Source organism: Nyctereutes procyonoides, unplaced genomic scaffold (genome assembly GCF_905146905.1).
Source record: "Nyctereutes procyonoides isolate TBG_1078 unplaced genomic scaffold, NYPRO_anot_genome, whole genome shotgun sequence".
In the NCBI taxonomy this organism is placed as follows: domain Eukaryota; kingdom Metazoa; phylum Chordata; class Mammalia; order Carnivora; family Canidae; genus Nyctereutes; species Nyctereutes procyonoides.
This window is the reverse complement of record NW_026575044.1, coordinates 30,039,662-30,059,083: the sequence shown is the minus strand read 5'-3', so window position 1 is coordinate 30,059,083 and position 19,422 is coordinate 30,039,662. Positions and strand designations below refer to the sequence as shown.

At 38.2% G+C, this 19,422-nt stretch overlaps 1 non-coding gene across 1 annotated transcript; it reads right to left on the bottom strand.

Annotated features, from left to right (window-relative positions):
• Positions 1 to 15,589: 15,589 nt before the first annotated feature.
• Positions 15,590 to 15,711, bottom strand: LOC129509208 (U6atac minor spliceosomal RNA). Its single transcript, XR_008664316.1, has one exon. It is a non-coding gene; the product is annotated as a U6atac minor spliceosomal RNA (small nuclear RNA).
• Between the last annotated feature and the right edge of the window lie 3,711 nt (positions 15,712 to 19,422).

The window sequence follows — 19,422 nt, the reverse complement described above, 5'->3', positions numbered from 1 at the left end:
ATGAATGTTTCCATATTTTTACTACATGTGTATGTGCGCCTAAGTAATATCGTAATATCATCCTGCTTTGCATATTTTTAACATTTATATAAGTGATGTGTTTATACATATTCTGCAGCTTGCCTTTTTTGACTAACCATGTTTTAGGATTTATCCATGGAGATCATTAATCTTTAATCTTTTTGTTGTATCTTTCATCGCATGACGAGTCCAGAATTCTCCATTGCTAGACATTTTAGGCTGTTTCACATTTTATGGTGACCATTGTTATTTGTCTCCATTATTGTCTCCTTGTATTAAATAAATATTCTATCTAGACTTTTGTCCTCTTTCTGATTGCTAACATAGGTCAGTCATCTTTTTTCTCTTTTGTTCTTGGTAAATCTTCCTAAGAATTATGAATTTGTAAGTTGCTGATGTTATTTTGAGAGAACCAGTTTCTTTGGTTTGGTTGAACTAATTTTTTTTTCTATTTTATAAATCTCTGATATTTTCTTTACCTTCTACTCTCTTCAGATTTACTCCATTCTTTTTCTAATCTTTTGAGTTGATTTTTTAACACATCTGTTTTCAATCCTTTTTTTTTTAATTTTTTTAACTTTTTTATTTATTTATGATAGTCACAGAGAGAGAGAGAGAGAGAGAGAGAGAGAGAGAGAGAGAGGCAGAGACACAGGCAGAGGGAGAAGCAGGCTCTATGCACCGGGAGCCCGACGTGGGATTCGATCCCGGGTCTCCAGGATTGTGCCCTGGGCCAAAGGCAGGCGCCAAACCGCTGCGCCACCCAGGGATCCCCCTTTTTTTTTTTAATGAATATATCTATAGGCTCAAAATTTCACACTAAGATCCACTTTGGCTTCATCCCACACATTTTAACATATGGTACTTAATTGTCATTTGTTTCTAAGTATTTTGTAAATTCTATTGTGAGTCTCTAACTGATGGTTTATTAGGATTATATTTAAAGTTTTCTAATTATCTGGAGTTTGCTATTTTAATTTTTTAAAGATGTTATTATTTTTTAATTTTTAAAATTAATCTCTACCCCCAACATGGGGCTCAAACTCAGGACCTCAAAATCAAGAGTTGTATTCTCTACCAACTGAGCCAGTCAGGTGCCCCAAGGAGAGTCCGGTTCTTGATTTCAGCTCAGGTTGTAATCTCAGGGTCATGAGATCAAGCCCCATGTGTGGCTCTGTGCTAGGTATGGAGCCTGCTTAAGATTCTCTCTCTCCCTCTCTCTCCATCTCTCCCCCTTTTGCCACCGCCCAACACTGTCACTGTGGTTCACAAACATGAACTTTCTCTCTTAAAAACAACCAAAAAAAGCATCTTAAAAAATTTATTGGACTTCTTTTGTGACCCACTTGTGATTAATTCATTGGATGTTTCATGTATACTTGAAAATGTATATATTCTATTTGTTTAATGCAGAATACCATACCCATTTATTTGTGCAAGCTTATGAATTCATTGTTGAAGTATTTTCTATTCTCACTTTTGTTTTGTTCGATGAGACTTTCTGATAGAGATTTGTTAAAATTGTATACTATGACTTTGGATTTATCAATTCTTACTTGCAATTGCATTTTTTGTTTTTGTTGTGTTTTTAGACTCATAAAAAAGTATTATTGTCATATCTTTGGGGTGGCTTGTTCCTTTTACTATCCTGTTGCCCATCTTTATCTCTATCTGTCATATTCTCTATTTTCTTTGATATATATATCATTCACCAGATTTCTTTTGGGCAGTATTTGGCTAATATATCTTTTCTACCATGTTTCTTTATATATTTCTGTGCTATCATGTTTTAGGGGTATTCTTAAAAACAATGTATAGCTGGATTTTCAGAAATACAATCTGATCTGAGAAACAGGAGAGCCATCTTACTGTGGAAAAATGCTAGGTTTACTTAAGCCATTCTAATTTGTTTATAGCCTTAATCTCCATTGTCTCTTCAGTATAAAATTTCTTAGTGAGAAATACAAGATGCTCTGTCCAATAGTTCCTAGGAAACAGAGACTTAAGTTTATACAGTAGTACATCAAGATGCCCAAAGCAGGCCATAAATCCAACACTTAATTTGGTTTTCTTGTGTGCCTGTAGAAATTAGGGGAGAAATGATTCTGCAGGTACACTAAAAGAACAATTTAATAAATTCTACTTTGCTTTCTATTATTTTCCCCCTTAGTTTTCATAGACAATAAATCTTGGGAAGGAGTTTTGCCATAATCTACACAGATAGATGATTTCATACCATCAGTAAATTGTAAACTCTTCAAAGGCATACATATCTTATACATGTTTGTCTGTCTAGTGCATACAATTGAAGCTCAAGAGTTGACCTGAACTGAACTCTTAATTTTATGGAGGGATGAAGGAAAAAAAAAAACCAACAATGGAAATGTACAAGGCATTTTTTCCTTCAAGACATAAATTATTGTGAAAGAATGGGAACGTAGCATTTTTATTGTACTTTGTTACTGATCTGAGTTATGGCCTCAATGACCATTTTTACAAATATGCCCAAGTATATTATTAACACTTTACAGAAGAATAAGTGATAGGAAATTTTAGAATATATAGAGTATCCCCCTGTATTAATCACTACACTGTTAGCTCCTCAAAGGATGTACCGTGTCTTCTCATTTTTGTGACCCTAGTATGTTGTAACAGTGCCTGGCACATAGTAGCCTTTCAGTAAATGTTTGAATGAAGAGATGGATGGATGTCATGCAAATCAACATTACATAATTTTATCTGTACTGAAAAATTTGTAAATTCATGTCATTTCTTTTTTTTACCTTCAAATGGAGGTTAAAATTCTTTTCATTTCTGCACAAGATTTCTGACATCCCAACAAAAGAATTAACTGATCTTTGTATTCCTACTTTGTCCATTATTTTGAGACAGCACTTTTTGTAGCACATTGCAGGTAGCTATTTACACATCTGTCCCCATTCTAGTTTATGGAGAATTGTTTCTTAATCACTTTAAAAATCTGCTGTATAGTTGTTGCATGATATATAATAGAAGTCAGCAAATCTTTCTCTTTTTTTAAAAAATTTTTATTTATTTATGGTAGTCACATGCAGAGAGAGAGAGAGAGGCAGAGACATAGGCAGAGGGAGAAGCAGGCTCCATGCACTGGGAGCCCGACGTGGGATTCGATCCCAGGTCTCCAGGATCGCGCCCTGGGCCAAAGGCAGGCGCCAAACCGCTGCGCCACCCAGGGATCCAAGCAAATCTTTCTTGAATTGGATTTTAAAAGAGTAAAAATTAAGTGCCAGTGCTTGTTGAACATCTACTAAGTTTTAGATCTGTGCAAGAAAATTTAAAGACATTTTTCCTTTTATTCTCATAATAATCATATGAGTATGTATTAATAATCCCTTTCAGTGTATGAGAAAAATAAGGACAGAGTGGTTAAGACAGTCATTGATTTAAGGCCTAGGCCTCAATCCTTGGCCAGGCATTCAGTAAGTGAGGAAGATAGAACAACCCACATGCTCCTTCTATCTGACCATGCTACTACTCCCAGCTTACTCCCAGAACAATTCTGAGCTCATAATGAAGCCTATACCTGGAGACTTTGTCACTGGAATCTTTTTTGAATTATAGTATTTACCCCAGAATGTACAGTATTATTTTTAGTTGAGGCATGTTCACCTCTAAAAACAAGTATTCCTCCCAGGATCCAAACACCTGGAAAGGAGGAATTATGCCTTGTTATACTGAACAATCACCCAGTCAGTTGTCCAGAGCATTCCTTGATGATTACATCGATCTGTCCTCTAGTTGCTTACAATCTAGGAGTGAATTAGAGGAAATTTCTTTTTTTTTTTCTTTTGGGTGAATTAAAGGAAATTTCAAGCCTGATAGTGAACATTAATGCACTTGTGATTTGATAAAAAATTTTCTCCACATTTTTTGACTTTGTAGTCAGATATGCCTGTGCTTGAATCTTCTTTCTAATTCTTTATTAGCTGAATGCTCTTGGGCAAGTTACTTAAGCTATCTAGGCCATAATTTCCTCCACTGTAAAATAAGGATGAAGATACCTTCCTCGGGGGTTAAATAAGATCATGCCCATCTTATAAATGGTACCAGACATTGTTGTTATTATTAACTACCCCCCCCCAAAAGCATGTTATCCAAAACAATGAGCAAGTTAGATTTGTCTTTATGGTTTAAATGTCTAGCTGCTATCTATTTATTTAATATCGTCTAGTGGTCTCAGGGCTACTCCCAAATCAATGCAGAGACAAATGAGTAGAGAAGTTGTCCAGACAGAGGCTAATGCCCCAGACAGGTATTGAAGATAACATAAGTATCATTTCCTTCTATTCCTGTACAGCAGTTTATAGGGGCATTAGAGTAGGATGTGACATAAATTTTATAAAGATATTGTACATTAAATATACATACTATTACACCCCATCTAGAATTATAGCAACATCAATTACAAGCATTACTTGTCAGTCACTCGTGCTGGTGTTCTCTCTATAAACAAGCTCAAAAGTCCTGTGGTGACCTATTAGAGGTTTTCTGTATCCTTCCTCCAACCCCTTCTGATCCTTTTAGGCTCTTATGAGCAAACTGTTGATGGTGACTAAAAGCAGCTAAGTGCTTTCTTTCTTGGTGCTTAGCAGTTTCTCTGGAAGTCAGCAGACAATAATGCAGCCCTTAATACAGACTCAGACCAAATTTAGTGAGTGGGGGAAAGAGCATGATAGAGAGTTAAGGAAACATGGTCTTTTAAGAAGACAAATGAAGACAAATATTTTCAAGGTAACCTTTAAGTCACAAGGCTGGGAACATTTTCCTTTGCAAATTTCCTTTGTAAATTACTTCTGAACCTTTAGTCCTGTAGGAAAAAGCACTAAAAGAAATGGAATGGGCTAGTTGTTTAAATGACAGAAGTAGAAATTTGGAAGTTTCACATACCAGCTATCAGTTTGTAAAATGGCGGGACAAAGCCTTTAAGTTTTAGGATAAAAATAAGAGTATATTCTGAATTAGCATCCTCCCTGTTCATTGTAGAAGAAAGATCTCTTCAGTAGAGAGGAACCTTGTCTTTTGCAGGTACCCTGTCAAACAGGAACTGCTTGGGCAGTGTTCTTGTCTTTTCTCTTGATCATCTACTCTGATATCATAGTCACCAGTGAAATTTAAGGTAAATTCAAGAGATACCTTAGTTCTCTTCCTGTATCAGAGTCAAACGTTTCTCCCCCTGCCACCCAGTGCAATGGTATTGCCATTCTACCAATAATTTAGCTTTGCGTGTAGAATTATACAATTAGGAACACAAAGGATATATCATACCAGTGTTAATATTTTTGGAGTAAACATTATAGAGCTGATTTGTTTTATCAATAATATATATTAGGAAAAGAAAAATTACAGTAAGTCCTCAAATGATGAATTTGCTTTGTAGAGAGGCTGTTGTACCTTTTATCACTCATGCTTTGTGGTCCTCTGTGTTTTTGAGGCAATGTAAACCACAATTAAGCATTCCGTAGCAAGCCATTTCCTGGATAACCCCATAAACTGCATTTTTAGTGGGACCTGAAATAGGAAAGAGCGCTGAAATAGTTCAGCCTGTAGTTCAGGCAGTCTTGCCATGCGGACCCTGTAGCCAAGCAAAACCAATGGTCTGCTCTATCTGCTGGTGGCAGATAGAGCTGCTATATGGCATCTGGCAAGCCCCACCAGCAGAATCACAACAGATACCCTAGAGCTTTGGAATAAGGCTATATTCTATTCTGCCAACAACTATTCATTAGAAAAGAAGATCCTTGACTGGCTGCTGGTCTTGGAACAGATTGAATACTTGACCATAGGATATCCAAATTGCCAAACTTGTGCTTTCTAATTCACTGAACCATAAAATTGGATGTGCACAGTGCATTCTATTATAAAATAGAAGTAGCATATATCAGGGGTCAGCAAATTTTATCTATAAAGGGTCAGATATTTTAGGCTTTGCAGGCCATATGGTTTCTGTTGTGACTGTTCAATTCTGCTACTATAGCTCAAAAGTGGCCATAAGCAATATGTAAATGAACGGCTGTGGATGTGTTCCAATAAAACTTTATTTATTGACACTGGGATTTGAATTTCACATCATTTTAAGTGTCATGATACATTATTCTTATTTTGGTTTTTGCCCAACCATTTGAAAGTGTAAGAACCATTCTTAGCTTGCAAAGATCTATGCTACAAAACAAATGGTGGGCTGGATTTGGATCATGGTCAGTGGTTTGCCAACGCCTGGTATATATGAAACTAGACCTAGGTAGGTCCAGAAGGCACAAGAAACTGCCCAAGTGGAGCCAGTGGTCCAGACTCTCTTGGTGCCTGATTACTGGTTTTCCTTTCCTCCTTCAGTCCTTTCTATAACGCATTAATGGGAAAGAAGATGAGGGCTCAGGGTATGAATAGGTCTATATGGTATCTGACATCAGGAAGACATGAATGGCTACTACATCAGAATCCCACTGCTAACCAGCTCAACTCTGAGCAGTACCTATGTTTTCCACTTCGTATGGAAGGAAAAATGGCCTGAGAAGTAGTTCTATGTTAACTCAAGAGCAGTTGAGAATAGATTTTTATACTGAAGAACTTGGAGAGAACCCTACTGGAATATTGTACCATATGTGAAAGTGAGGAAAAATATGTAGACGAATTTCTTGGAATGGAAAGAGCATGAAAATATTTGTGTCCTGTCACATGTCAGGAAGAGTGGTCAGGCTGAGAGGAGAAGCCAAATCTAAAAAAAAAAAAAAAAAAAAAAAAAATTGTGTCCCATGTAAATGCTCATCAGAGGCCATTCATAGTAGAAGAGGCTCTTAAAAATCAGGTAGACAAGATGACTCATTCTGTCAATGTCAGTTAGTGTCTTTCTGCAGGCAACCAACCCAGTGTGTGCTTAAAGGGCAGGAGCAGTAGGGACAGTAGCTGTAGGCTCACCAACTTTGTCTAACTCTTATCAAAATTGATCTGACTAGCACTATTTGCAGAGCGGTGCAGGCTTATCAGATTGTGGTTACTGTATTTGTCTATTAATAGTTAAAAATGGACAGGGGAATAGCAGGAGATGCCACAGTGGATCACTTGAGTGACAAACATACTCTTCCCTCCCAGATTATATAGTAGCAACCTTATGTCCTTACAATGATTAGAGTCAATTATCTCTTCTAGTATGTTCACTCTTTTTGTGCCTATCAATCTACTGGCACAAAGATCCTAAAGAGTACCCATGTGCCAGTGGTAGCTTTAAATTTAATTGGACTCTTATTGTGTGAAAGCACACTCCCTTTGAGAATCAAACCTGTAGGGTGATCTGGGTGGCTCAGCGGTATAGCCCCACCTTCAGCCCAGGGCGTGATCCTGGAGACCCAGGATCAAGTCCCACGAGTCCCATGTCAGGCTCCCTGCATGGGGCCTGCTGCCTCTGCCTATGTCTCTGCCTCTCTCTCTGTGTTTCTCATGAATAAATAAATAAAATCTTTTAAATAATTAATTAATTAAGTTTAAAAAACGAGAATCAGACCTGTAGACACATAGGTCTTTCTTAATCTGTATGTGCTGCTATAACAAAATGTGCTGCTATAACTCACGGACTGAGTTATAAACAACAGAGATTTATTTTTCACAGTTCTAGAAGCTGGAAGTCTAAGATCATGGTGCCATGTTTGGGTGAGAACCCATTCCAGGATGACAGAAAACAGGAAAGAAAACCCTCTGGAGTCTCTTTTATAAAAGCATAGATCTCATTCATGAGGGTTCTCTCATGACTTAATCACCTCTGAAAGGCCTCACTATCACATTGGGCATAAGGATTTGAACATATGAATTGCGTGGGGGGAGGGTGTATGCAAACATTCAGACCATAGCAGGGCCTAACATTGCAGAGGTAGAAAGCATGCATTCTCCAAATGAGTCATTAGGAGTAATGGTAGACAGGACCACTCCTGTTTTTATTCCCTGATTCTCTGACCCATATATTTTACTGGAGACAGAATATTATAATGGCATTAGTTTAAGATACATAGTATATCCCAAAGAACATTGTATCCTGAAAGAATGTCATCTCTAAGCTGGTACCATAGCTTCACCTTTGAGAGACCACTCTAATGTTTAATCAGGCTGGCAGGTTCTTGATAATGATGTATGTGATAAGAGCAATGGAGTCCATGATCTTATGCTCACTGACCTACCTCCTTTACCAAAAAGTGTCCCTTGATACAAAGTAATCAAACAGAAACAGGACAGGAGGAGATGGATGTCTCAGCTCTTAGCAGAGAGAGCAAATTTGCTCTTCCTTCACTTTTTGTTCTTTTTGCCTCTAATGGATTACATGATGCCAACCAACATTGGGGACAGCCATCTGCTTTACTTAGTCCACCAATTTAAATGCTAATCCCTTACAGAAACTCCCTCATAGACACACCCAGAAATAATGTTTTACTGGCTACCTGGGCATCCTTTAGTCTAGTCAAGCAGACATGTAAAATTACCTATTACACAAGGTCTTCCAGAGTCCTTATAGCTTCTTGTTTATCAGGTCGGATTAACATGGTATCAACAATATAGGGGACCAACATGACATCCTATGGAATGTTCAAGTGATCCAGGTCCCCTTAGGTCATATCATGATAAAAGGGCAGGAGAGCTTTTGGACAAGACCATGAATATAATTGGTTCTCCATCTCAGTTAAATTTCAACTGCTTCTGATTCTTCTTTTATGGATATTAAAAGAGATGAATTCATTAGTGTATCCAATACCAGAAGCTGACACAGGAGTTCCCCCTTGGTTAAGTTTGTAGTGGTCCATTATTATTTTTCATGATCTATCCATTTTCTCCAAGAGCCAAACTGGTAAAATAAATGGGAGTAAAACAGTTGAACTAATTTCTTCGTCCTCCGCAGGCTGTGTCATGATTTTTAGGTTACTGTGTTGGCAGAAGCTAGGAAATAAATTGGACACAGAGACTTTCTTCTGATATTTTTAGCTTCCTCATGCCTCAGAATTGATAGGGGAGGGGGTTGTTATTGTCAGAGAGAGAGGGCTGGCTGCCAGATGTCAAGCTAGTCGATTAAGACAATGAGCTAAACTGAAAACAATTAAGACTTTATTCACTTACTGTGATAGTAGAAGCAAGAGTCAAAACAGGAAAGGTTGACAATTCCCCAGTGTTCCATTTTCCCCATGGAGGGGCACCTGGCAAGTGTCAGATGTATCAGTGCAGAAGTTGGCTGTGTGTGTGGGGACACACCATGTCACTGCTGAGGGAGCTGGAACCAAAAGCTCTTACATCTGGAAGGGGTGTAGTGCGGAAGAGAGCGGGAGAGGCTCAGAATGGAAAAGGACTGAATACTGAGTCAGAGGGGAGAAAAGTGTTCAGGGCCCTCTAATAAAGAGGTCTTGGCAGTGGCCCCTAAACAATCTCTTAACTGAGACCTGTCCCAGTAAAAGAGGAGTCCAGCTGAAGGCTCCTATATGCAGAAGAGCATGGCTGGCCTGCAGAGGGGTGGGTGTGGAGGTGGAGGGTGGGCTCTGAGTCCTGACTACAGCTACCTCCAGAGGCTTCAGTGCCCTGCTATGCACCTTCTCTGGTGTGGGAGAGTAGTTCTTCTGCCCACAGGCCTGCCAGAGAACATCGTTCTAATTGTCCATGGTCGGGCCTGAAAGATGACACATAGGATTTTAACCCTGTACTTTCTGGGGAACTGATTACTGGAGAACATTACTTGCTATTGCATCATGGAACAGGACTATGTCTGGAATCCAGAGCATTTACTTTTAGGGGGTGCACATACCTTTTGGCTTAAATGGCTTAATATTCCATTTTCCAGTAGCCTTATAATGGAAAATTGAGATAATTGAATAAAGACAAGACCACCAAAGGCTCATTCATATGCTACAGAAATGAAGGTGTGGGTCACCCTACCTGGTTAAGTTGCCCATCAGACTGATGTGCTGGCAGAGAGTAGGGAATACGGAGTGGGTAGTGGAAGAAGGTAATTACTGTTATCAGCTTAGACTTTGGGCACACACACACAATAGCAGCAATTATACTCAAGTTATATACTTGGCTTTCTCCCCGCTACTTTTCTTGAAAGCCACTCGTGGAGGCCACCGTTTTAAGTTCAGGTGGCAGTATGCTATCATTTAGCAGCTGACAGTACTCCATAGATACTGTCGCTTGAGGGCACAGATTTTTCAAAGGGATGAGGGAGGAAAGGAGATACTGAGGGGCAAAAAAGGTATATTTTGCTGGATATCTTCATTTGTTTTTTAGCATCCACTTTCCACATCTTTCTACCCTACTCTTTGCTCCTGGAGGCAATTCTCTATATGATCTATATAAAAATTTCCTCTTGCCTTCTGGCTTATGGTTGGGTTTGGCAAATGAGAAAACCAGGCAGGAGATGAGATAAGAGGAGAGGAGAGTGAGGTGAAGGGATATATCCTTTCAGCTTTTTTCCCTGCAGGTTTGCTTAAGTTGGTGGTGACCCTTGACCTAAAGTCATTGCTCCTATCAAGGTCCTGGCTTCTCTCAAGGTGCTGGCTTCTCTCAAGATGGTCACTTTCCCACAATACTCCCTTTGGCTTTCCAGTGGCTGCTATCTCCCCTCATCCTTCGGTCATACCACTGGTGACAACTACGCTGTTACTTGTCCCTTGGTACTGACCTACCTGTTATATTTTCCAATACCCTGCCCGCGACTTTGTAAATAGTCCTTCTGTTAAACCTTCTTTGAAATATCCTAAGTAGTGTGAGCCTTCTGTTTTGTGTTGCGACTCTAATTTATAAAATCCACCCCCACCTCTCCCTTTAAAAATTATTTTGAGCCTGATGTTCTCAAGTCAAAAACTTTGGAGTTATCCGTTAATAGTGATAAATTAATTGTGACTATCCCAAGTTGATTCACTTATGACTCTAGTGCATCATTTACTAAGATATTTCCTTGCTTCTTCCCTTTAATTAAGTGACCACATGGCTCCAGGGGATATTTCCAAAAGGCAAATTGTAGCAAATCCCTATGCTCCCTAAAATCCCTAGTGGGGATTTCACATATGAAATGATATTCACATTCCTTGGCATTCTTCATCCAGACCATTCTCCAGCCTTTCTGACATGGTTTTCCCCACCCACTCTACCTTCCCATCACACTCAACTCACAGATCCCCCACTGGAAATTCTTAACACAAGTAACTGGCTCTTCTCTCTGCTTTGGAAGCCACTTCCCCTCTTTCATTGCTCAACTCAAGAATCGTCTCTCCCTGTAAATTTCCTTCCAGCATTCTAGCACACTCCTCTTTGCTCCCACAGTATGAGTAAAATTTTATTTTAAAATGTTATGCTTCATTTTAAAACTATTTGACTTCTCTCAATAAACTTAATAGTCTTCAAGGGATAGAAATATCCCTCTGTCTAAAATGTAATTAAGTATTTGGTAACTGTTGGTTTAAATACTTTAATATTTAAAAAATGAGCTATGTGAGGCGCCTGAGTGGCTCAGTCAGTTAAGCGTCTGCCTTGGGCTCAGGTCGGGATCCTGGGATCCTGGGATGGAGTCCTGCAGGGGGCTCTCTGCTCAGCAGGGACCCTGCTTCTTCCTCTCCCTCTGCCCTCCCTCCCCCACCCCGCCACATGTGCATATTCTTTCTCTCTCTCTCTCTCAAATGAATAAATAAATCTTTAAAAATAAATGAATAAATGAGCTATTTAGTATCTGTGGTCTGCTTCTTTCTTAGGCTTCAGAGAAGCTGGTCTTTTTCTAAATCATCTTCCTTTTGAAGTAAAATATTCCCTTTCCCCCTCTGATGCAGTTATTTCCTCTGAGTTGTAATTCTTAGTTCTTTTCCCTACAGAAAATCTCCCTCATGAGAGGGAGCAAATCTTCCTCTGAAATTGTCATTGTACGCTAGAGACTTGTAGTAACTTAATTATTTCTGATTCCTGCCAAACTCTCAAGAAATCTTTGAGTAGATAAATTACTAGGTTGGAGTTTTAAGCCACATGCTTATTTTAATATGCAAAAAATTGATTAAAATATCATTTTATTCAATTCCAGAATCTACATAAGGTAAACAGGATTTTTGTATACCATGGCATATTTCCTATGAATTAACCTAGTCTGCTGCCTTTAAAACCTTAAAAAGTAATAATTGACTTAGTCCAAAATAAAGTCAGGTAGTCGGTTTTAATTTGCTAATCTCTTAAATTACAATGTTCAACATACTTACAGAAACATCCAGAAATCAGTTTGAGTTTTAGTTCAAGTTTCAGTAGCCAGTGGAACTAGAGTTAAGAGTTAAATATTGCTCTGTGGCCCCAGAATTTCAGTTCCAACTGTAAACAAAAATATTAAGAGAATCTGTTGCAAATTATAATACGTGTATTTGGATGCAAAGAAAATTAGTGTATTTTTTCCATCTCTTTCTCTTTTTTTTAAAAGATCTATTTATTTATTCATAAACACAGAGAGAGAGGTAGAGAGAGAGGCAGAGGGAGAAGCAGGCTCCATGCAGGGAGCCCCATGTGGGGCTTGATCCTGGGTCTCCAGGGTCACACCCCGGGCCACAGGTGGTACTAAACCGCTGTGCCACTGGGGCTGCCCTTCATCTCTCTTTTTACACAAAAGACATAAACAAGATTTAAGAAAAGCAATAGGTACAGTGTATAAGAGCTCTTTTGAGAAATTATTTTTCAATTTGCTCTTCAAACAAGCTTCTCAGTACTTCTCTTGTATTTCCATGGACAAGATTAGGAAAGAAGCAAAACAGATGATTCATTATATGTGATTTGGAGTTTGTAGGCTTCACCATAAGATTAATTTGGCTTTTAGTCTGAAGAGCTAATGCAAGGGCAACTCTAAATAAGGAAATATACTTACATTAGCATCTTTTCTTTCCATGTGATTTGGAGAAAGTGAAGGAGACTGAATTACTTGTTAGAATTTGGGGTGGAGGAGGGAATGTCAATTTAACTTGGTGCAATCATTCAACACAAATTCTGTATTGAGAAAACAACATATCCTATCCTACCATTCTATTTCAAATGATATTTAATTGCTTTCTGAATCTCTTCCAACTTCACTTAGTGTTAATTTAGTATGTAACTAAATATATTACCCTAAAATAATTAGGAATGGTACTGTGTCCTCCATAACATATACGGTTTGTATCAGCAGCCTTGGTTCTCAAGAATCTTAAACAGGAAATTAGACAAAAAAATCTATTTTCTCAGTATGATCTGTTCTCAGCCATGTACACAAATATACATGCACACACATACATGGAATTAATTAGCAATAGATTCCTTTTGTCATCTGGGAGACACAGGCTGTTATTTGTTATATAGAATATGGTCCAAGTGCCTTGCCCGTGATATACCAGGCCTTGTATGATTTGACTTCTACTTCTCTGGCCTTGCATCCCACACTCCAATTTCACTAATGTGACATGTTTTGTTTTGTTTTCTCACACTAATGTGTTTTTGTTTTTGTTGTGCTACATGCTAAAGTACTCTCCTAACTGAGCCACACTTACTCGCATTCCCCGGCTCATCAATTTTTAGCGTGCTGGTTATTTTCTATCTACTTCTTCAGTTCTGCTTCTCATCCTTTCTCACCTCATTTGTACCCCAGAGGTTGATGTGGGAAGTCTCCTCCATCACCTTGCTCCTCTGAGCTTCAGCTTACAATTAAAGTGGGCCAATTGGAGACACCATTGACTGGAAGAGAAGAGGGAAGGAGGAAGGAGAGGTCTGGATATTTATTTCCTCCACTTCTGCATGGTTTCATCTCTGCTGGTCTGTGGTTGGGTAGTGGCTTTGCTCTTCTAACCAATGCCGTAGTTCCCACGGCTGCATCTGTCACTGGATACTGGAAACAAAACTGGTCTATGGGTTTACTACATCTTCCCACTCTTGCTCATCCTTGGAGACCTCATCATTCTTGTTGGTTCTTTTAACCCTGCCCATGCCTCTGTAAATGGTCTTTACAGTAAACATTTGAGTGTGCCATCTCTCCCTTGCTGGGATTTTATTTTATTTTATTTATTTATTTATTTATTTATTTATTTATTTATTTATTTATTTATTTTTTCCTTGCTGGGATTTTAATACAGTTAGCCTCTTCATGACTCCACCTCCTGGGACAGAATTGAATTTCTGGTTCTCATTGAACCCATGGCAGACTTATATAATACAACCTGACATACTTGATTGCACTATTTCCTTAAAAGTGTATTTTCTTCTACAGTCAGGGCTATCTCCGTTGGTATATGTCCCTTGCACATATTTGGTCCTTCTTAAATATTTTTTGAATAAATTGATAAATATTATGAGTGGTCAGTGTGATTGTTAATAATAACATGTTCTTTGAACACATATTATCTCATTTAACCATTACACTAATTCTATGAAGTGGGATTAATGTCTTCCTTTACAGATGAGTATAGACTATAAATAATTGGTTCAAGTAACAGTAAATTAAAATGTAAACCTAGGTCTTTCTTTATTCCAAAGCTTATTCTTGTAACCATTATGCTATAATACCTGAATAGTGATGAGTTCCTATAGAAACCCACAGAGTTTAGCCAAAGCATTAGAAATATTTTTGAGTGGCTTCCTTATATTTTCTAAAATGTCCCAATCTGCATCTTGACCCTTGCTCAGGGACAAACATCTGAGTGTTAACTATATTAACATGATTGTTCAGCAACTGTGAAATGTTAATTTGTGGTATTATGTGTGAGTGTGAATTTTGAAAGACTTAATGGAAAAAGTTCCATACAATTTATACATTTAACTTCCAATTTTTCAGATTTATTATTTAATTTTACTTGGAAATGCATAATTCCTTTGCCATGATGGGTGAAGTGAAATTGCATCCATTAAGAACTAGCAGAGATCCGGGAAGAGTTATAATCCAGTTGGAATAGATTTCAATCATGAAATCAGAGTAGAAAACCACACTTTTTTTTTTTTTTGAAAACCACACATTTTAAACCCATGCCAATCTAACAAGAAGACATCAATGCAAGGTTATTCCTTGACCATTTGATAGCTGATACGTGGTTTCTGGGGTTCAGACTATATACTAATTTCTTTTGTTACTATTTAAATAAAAATTCTTAAGCCTTTTTACTATAAGCCAGCTGTATATCTGGTTTGTGCCCCACAATGTTTCACACTCTATCAAATAAATCAGCTTAATGTTTAGAATGACAAGAATAGAAAAGTGTCATGGATGGCTTAGTAGAGGATCATTTCTAGTGCAGTTTTTTTTGTTTTGTTTTCTTGTTGTTTTTTTTTTTTAGTTCTTATTTAAGTTCTAGTTAATACACAGTCTAGTATTAGTTTCAGGTGTACAATACAGTAATTCAACACTTCCATATAATACCTGGTGCTTATAACCACTGCACTCCTGAATGCCCATCACCTATTTTCCCCATCTCCTCCCTCTCCTCCCCTCTGGTAACCATCAGTTTGTTCTCTGCAGTTAAGAGTCTGTTTCTTTGTTTGCTTCTCTCTTTCTTTTTCCCTCCTTTGCTTGTTTGTTTTGTTTCTTAAAAAATGATGGTTAGATGCCAAGAAGAATGTGGCAATGTCTTAACTGTGTGTTGTCAGGCCTGAGGGCTTCTTCTCTCTTTGTCTAGGGGAGTGTTAATCTTTTCTCCTTTCATGCAACATGCTAGTGGAGATTTTTAAAGAAGAAGAAGAAAAATTAGACATATTTCCTGACTTTCAGGACTTGTTTTTTAAATGTCTTGATTATGACAATGAAAGCCTTTATTTAGGATTGAATGTAATTATCATGATCCACAATCAATAATGATTAACGAAATAATTACAAACAAGAATCATTCTAAGTACATCTATTTGTTCTTTAACATGTGAGACAATTGGACATTTTAATTTATTTATTCAATGCATATTTATTGAGTATCTACTATAGGCTGGATATTTCTAATGCTTGGGAATCATCAGTGAATAAATAAAAGGTTGCCCTATCCTTGTGGATCTTGTGCATTTTCATGAAAATATATTCTGTACATATGGACAACTGAAGAGTGCACTTTTCAGAATGAAAACCTACCCTAAATTTTATTCTTTATTTCTAAAAAATTCAAAATAACCGAGAGGAGATCCCTATGAAATAGGTGACACATAATGCATCTGAGTTGTCAGGCATACTTTACACATATTAACTAATTTAGCCTTCACAAAAGCCCCATGACACTACTTTCATTTCCAATTTATAGATGAGGGGACGAGGCAGGGAGAGGTAAAAAAACAAAAACAAAAACCTTGCCAACATCACAAAATTTTGCCCCTAGTACAGTTGGGTCCTAACTCAGGTCCTTTATCCTCCTGGTCTTTGTTCTAACCCACCACATGATTCTGTTTTGCTGGGACAGACCTTTAGCCAAAGCCTCCCACAGGTTTTGATGTGGATTCAGATTTATAAACTCAGTAAAATATCTTGTTCATTTCAAGAATCCTCCAAATAAGTACTTTCAGAAGGTAATAAGTTACAGTTTCTAAAAGAGCCTGAGTAGAAGTATGTTTCTGGTAGCTTAGTCTGTCAGATCCTGGTTCTTTCTTGAAAGCTCTATGGAATCATATCATTCCTCCCTCAAGTGACAAACCCCTTCAATTACTGGGAGGTGGCCATCATTGCCCATCACCTTCCCCAACCCCAGCACTTTTGATGACTTATTTTTTTAGGTCAAATAACTTCTCCTTCCACAATTATCTAGAAGTAAAAATTAAAACAAACGGAATGATGAAAACTTTAGGTCATTTCTTTCAAAGTCATTTCCAGTGCTGCATTAAAAAGGAGAGGGGAAAAAGAAATCCACAAGCACAACAATAAATGAGGTATGCGATTTAATTCTGGATATTACAGGGAGGTTTAATGAAGCAGAGAAGTGGATTTCTGGAGAAGGAGACATTAAAGTCTGGAAAAGAAGTATACCTGTCTGGGGATTAAAACACAAACAACTTTAAAAGGTCAAGGAATTTAGAAAGGAAGCTCATAAAGGTAACATTTGGACTCCTAAAGTAACTGAAGATGAGAACATTTGTCTGAGAATGGACTTACTGAAATCAAATGCTACCGTAGGAAATAATCTTCATTGAAAAAATAATTTTCATACTGAGGAGCCAAGGGCTAATTATTAGGGAAGTTGCAGCAGAACTAGATGTGGTTTATATTTCAGATCTTGTAGAAGTAGTTACTTCTTATAAAATAATAGGTATAAAAACACATGAAAAAGTTAAGAATAACTGTATAGTGATTTTATTTTTTGTGTAAAATTTTAATTTAGGTAGACCAAAAATTGTTATCTTTTGTAGTTCATGATAAGACTAAGAAATACTAAATAAAATCTTTTGTTTCAAACTCACCTTAGTAAGGGCTTGAAAAATTACGTGGATAAACCTGAAATCATGGGTGAAAATGGGGCAGAGCTGTGTGTTTAAATATTTTTCAACTATTAAAGAAACAAAAAACCCTCAATAGCACAAGAAACCCCAAGGAGAAGGTGGGGCAATCTAATGGTCATCTTCTTCTTCCAAACCTAACCTTAAAAAGTATGTTGTGTCTGAAATGAACTATGGCTCCACAGAATAAGGTGTGAAGCTTTGACTAGATATTGAAAAATGATTGCAATTTAATAAATAATTACTATAATGGATCATTTATTCACAGGCATAGAGACGAATAAAGAAACAAAGAGTCTCTTCAGGTCTGGTTTGTTTTGCTACCATGTGTGTCTCTGAAATGAGAATCAACAAAATTAGCTCATATGGGATGAGTAAAGAGGGAATGGTGTCAGCAAAGTGCTGAGGTCTCCATGGTTTATGGCTTTTCGGAGCACATTAATGCTTTGTACCCCCAATTAACAGCAGCTAAACATGAAGTATGAGAGTTGAAAGCCGAAAGCCATGGGGGAACCCAGTTTTGCAATTTCATACCAAGTTTTCCTCTTGCTCATTTGGCTGTGTGCTCTTAGAAGTACTCATTAAGAGAGATTCTTTCCAGTTTGTGCAATTTACCTTGTCTCTAAGATGTATATCATCCTCAAGCCTTTCACATACCCATGTCCATCAAGCTACTATCACTTTTTCTTAAGGTAACGTTCTACATATTCTACAGCATTATTTTGTTTATTAAAAACTTGGCATGTCTTTTCAATTGAGCAATGTTTGTAAAAGATTGTTATTGATACCATTGGTTTCCAGACTACCATGTTTTAAGTTTTCTGCTCTTAATGCCATTTCCCCCTATACACCTTGTTACATTAAGTATGGGGTTTTGTGGGGATCCTTGGACGGCTCAGTGGTTTAGTGCCTGCCTTCAGCCCAGGGCGTGGTCTTGGAGTCCTGGGATGGAGTCCCAAGTCGGGCTCCCTGCATGGAGCCTGCTTCTCCCTCTGCCTGTGTCTCTGCCTCGCTCTCTGTCTCTGTGTCTCTCATGAATAAATAAATAAAATCTTTAAAAAAAAAAAAAAAGTATGGGGTTTTGTTACTGGTAGGAGAGTCTGTGTTGTGTGAACGGCCGTCTCAGGCCTTGGATTTCCCATGAGAAGGTTTGCTTGGGGATCCGCGCTTGAATAAAGACGTTAGAAGGAAAGTAGCAAGCACAAAGCAGTGTATTAAAGCAAAAGTACACTCTCAAGGTGGGAGAGCAAGCAGTCCACAAGGTGGAACGCCCCCCCCCCCCCCCCGTTTGTTTTGGGATTGGATATTACAGGTTTTCTCTGGGCTGGGAGGAGCTGTGACTATAGTGGGGTGGTCTCTAATGAAGGCTGCTTTCAAGTGTGAGGAAATTCCTCCCACATATTGGGAGGGGGAGTAGTTTTTTACCCTACAAGCTTGTGCTGGAACCCTCAGGAGCAACCTTTCTCTGTGGGATGAGGGGATGAGGGGGATTCCGAAAGGGTATACCCGCAAGGCAAATGAATTCAGGAATTTTAATGAATTCAGGAGTTACCCTGGAGCAGAAGTGGAAGAGGAAAACACAAGCTTTGCACCAGTGGCCCTTGATCACTCAACTCAGAGGTCTTGGAAGCCACAAGGTCAAGATGTCTTGCCCCCTGAGGGGGTTGAGGGGGCTTTTAATGTGTAGCTTATTCATCATCCTTGCCTCCAGGTCAGGTCTCTATTATTCCCCTTCAGGGATTTGGAGCTTTGCCCCTGGGCTTTCCTTCCACTGCTATTGTCTAACTTCTATCTAACAGTTTTAAAGGATGTGAGGTTTTTCAGGAAATGCCTTTTAATATTGTGTCTTCACATGGTCTCCCTCTTTATATATCTGTCCTAATCTCCTCTTGTAAGAACGCCAGTCTTGGTTTAGGTCCCACCCATAATGACCTCACTTTAACCTTACCTATCTCT